Raw genomic sequence first — 3,738 nt, forward strand, 5'->3', positions numbered from 1 at the left:
ATCCTAACTCGACCACGAGAGGAAGAGCCACTCGTATTATACCTCACGGTAGGAAGTCGGGCAGTGGCCTCAGCACTGGTTCGAGAAGACGACAAAGGGCAACAACCTGTATACTTCATTAGTAAAGCGCTGCAGGGATCTGAGTTGAACTACCAAAAATAGAAAAGTTTACCTACGCTCTCATACTGACATCTCGACAATTTCGCTTGTACTTCTAGGCTCACACCATTAAGGTTCGGACCAACCAACCCATAAAAGAGATATTGCAGAAAACAGATCTAGTAGGCAGAATTTTACAATGGGCAGTTGAGTTATCCGAGTTCGACCTCCAATATGAAGCTCGGACAGCCATTAAATCACAATACTTAGCCGACTTCATTGTAGAATTCACTGACACCCTGGAAACCCCCACAGAATGGAACCTCTACGTGGACGGTTCCTCGAATAAAACTGGAAGCGGTGCGGGTGTGATAATAGAAAGCAACCAAGGAACCCAAGTGGAGCTTTCCCTCAAATTTGGGTTCCCGGCCTCAAACAACCAGGCAGAATATGAAGCGTTACTAGCTGGTTTGAAGCTGGCTAAGGAGGTGGGAGCTCAAAAACTCAACATCTTCAGTGATTCACAAGTAGTCACCTCACAAATAATAGGGAGCTACCAAGCCAAAGACCCCACCATGAGAAAGTATTTGGATAAGACCAGGGAACAGCTCGAATAACTCGGGGAATATAAGATCCACCACATACCCCGCGAACAAAATGCCCGAGCTGACGCACTCTCAAAGCTAGCCAGCACTAAACCAGGGGAAAACAATAGAATCCTCATCCAGGAAATGCTACAGAACCCGTCAGTCTCAGAAGAAGAAAAAGTCCTAGCCATAACAGGTCAGGATCAAGGATGGATGACCCCCATAATTAATTACCTCAAAACAGAAACACTCTCCACAGATGAAAAGAAGGCAAATAGATTAAAATGGGAGGCACAGTACTACACTATCATAAACAACACCCTATACAAAAGAGGGATTTCAATACCATTATTAAAATGTGTGCCGACCTTCAACACAAGGGAAGTTTTAGAGGAAATACACAGTGGCATTTGTGGCAATCATCTCGGAGCACAAGCTCTCACCAAAAAAGTACTCCGGGCGGGGTTTTATTGGCCAACTCTACAAAAGGAAGCTACAGAGTTTGTAAAGACATGTCCACCATGCCAGAAACATGCCAACTTTCACATCGCCCCGCCGGAAGAACTCATCAGCGTAACCTCACCTTGACCATTTGCAAAATGGGGACTCGATCTTCTCGGACCCTTTCCCCAAGGATTGGGACAAGTTAAATTCCTCATAGTCGGGGTAGACTATTTCACAAAGTGGATCGAGGCAGAGCCCCTAGCCAACGCTACTGCTCAAAGGAGCCGGAAATTCCTATATAGGAACATCGTCACAAGGTTTGGGGTTCCATATTCTATCACTACAAACAATGGCACCCAATTCACAGACGCAGGCTTCAGAAAGTTAGTAGCCGACTTGAATATAAAACACCAGTTCACCTCCGTCGAACATCCCCAAGCCAATGGACAAGCCGAAGCGGCCAACAAAGTCATATTAGCTGGGCTGAAATGGAGACTGCAAGATGCAAAGGGAGCTTGGGCCAAAGAACTTCCACAAATCCTATGGGCATATCGAACAACGCCACATTCCACCACAAACGAATCACCATTTCGATTAGCGTACGGAGTGGAGGCAATGATCCCAGTGGAGGTCGAGGAACGGTCGCCTAGAGTAGTCCACTACAATGAAGAAGCCAACTCTCAACTTCAAAGAGAAGAGCTCGAACTACTTCCGGAAATCCAAGAAAGAGCTCGGATCAGGAAAGAAGCGCTAAAGCGCCGAATGGCTTTGAGATATAATAAAAAAGTAGTGCCAAGAGGTTTCACTGAAAATGATCTCATCCTAATCCGAAATGATATCGGAACAACTCGACCCGGAGAAAGAAAGCTGGCGGCAAACTGGAAAGGACCCTACCGAGTCATAGAAGTACTTGGGAAAGGCTACTACAGATTATCCGAACTCGATGGGAGAGAATTCCCCAGATCATGGCACGCCTACAACTTAAGAAGGTACTATAGTTAGAAATAAAGGATACCAGCATGAGATGCACTCTTTTTCCTGAAAAGGTTTTTTAATGAGGCACCATGTTGAGATCTAATTCAAAAGGATAAAAAACCTATATGTACATATTTTCATTGTCTTTTAAATAAAGTATATTAGACGATTTTACAAGTTTTCAAGACGCATTAATCTGAAACATTCATCGTCCAATTATAAAGCAACAGATTGGCAAAAGTGAGAAACAAATTCACTGTCCAATCACGATAAAGACCAAGAGAGATGAAAACCAAATTCATCTAAAGGTCGACTAAACGAGGATTTTAATCCACTTTCTATAAATCAGCAAAGATGAATACAGAATAATGCAAGAAGTTATCGAAAGTGATCCGGAGAAAAGACCTGACGAGGTCTTAATGGATTGCTAAACAATAAATTAAAGATTGGCCGAATTAAAAAAGTTGGACCAAGTCAACCCAAGTTATCAGCAAATCCCTGGAAAGAGGTCTGGCCAACCCTATAAAAGAGGAATTGATATAACTTAGAAGAGATCGACATGATGAAGTCGGTCTCCTATGAAAAACAAGTTATAAAAGTAATCCCTGAAAGAGACTTGACAAAGGTCCAAGAAAGAGGATTACAAAATAACTTAGAAGAGATCGACATGACGGAGTCCATCCCCTACAAAAAACAAGTTATAAAAGTAATTCCTGAAAGAGACCTGACCAAGGTCCAAGAAAGAGGATTACAAAAATAACTTGGAAAAGGACGACGTAAAGAAGTCGGTCTCCCACAAACAAGTTATAAAGGTAGTCCCTGAAAGAGACCTGACAAAGGTCCAAAAAAGAGGACTACAAAAATAACTGGAAAGAGGACCAACATAAAGAAATTGGTTATGGATTGCTAAAAATAAATACAAGTAAGATCGAAATCGAAATGACAGTTGGATCCACACATCCACAACCTCAAAGGATCCAAGCTACAAGCAATAAGTACAAAGCAATCCAAAGAGGCCGAGCAGCAAGGCTCTAGCATTCTCAAAACCCAAAAAGGTGCCAAGACAAGTGCAAACAGGCATGATATAAAATACAATATTATAACAAGCTTCAGCGTCAGGCCCAAAAGCTTGAAAGTTACTTGTTGTTTTTTCCAAATAAAAAGTTGCTAAACAAGCAACCAGAAGGAGTATCAACAGTCAGCAAAATATCCAAACTACAAAATAAAGAGTTTAAAAGCCCACAAGCCGGGCTATCTGCAAAAATATCCAAGAAAAATTAGCTAAGATTAGGAGCCTTCTCGGCAGCATCAGTACGGGGAGAAGGAGGGCAAGTCTGAATAGGCATAGTATCCACGGTACCATCATCCCAATTCAGGATCTGACAGTCTGGATCAGAAACAGAACGACCGACCTCAACTAAAGGAACTGTACAAGTTGACATTTTGGCAGAAGGCACAGGGGGAAGTTCGACATCGTCATCATCTTGGTCATCAGGGACAATCTTACCATCCCTCATAACATTGTCCAGGCTAAAAAGAGTAAGATCGGCCTCAGGAATAATAATTCGAACCTGCTCCTTCAGGTTCTCGTAAGCAGCATTCACACTGCCAACAAGATGACCCTGGAGCTCAG

This window comes from Arachis ipaensis, chromosome B3 (genome assembly GCF_059453495.1).
Source record: "Arachis ipaensis isolate K30076 ecotype BB chromosome B3, ASM5945349v1, whole genome shotgun sequence".
Classification (NCBI taxonomy): Eukaryota; Viridiplantae; Streptophyta; class Magnoliopsida; order Fabales; family Fabaceae; genus Arachis; species Arachis ipaensis.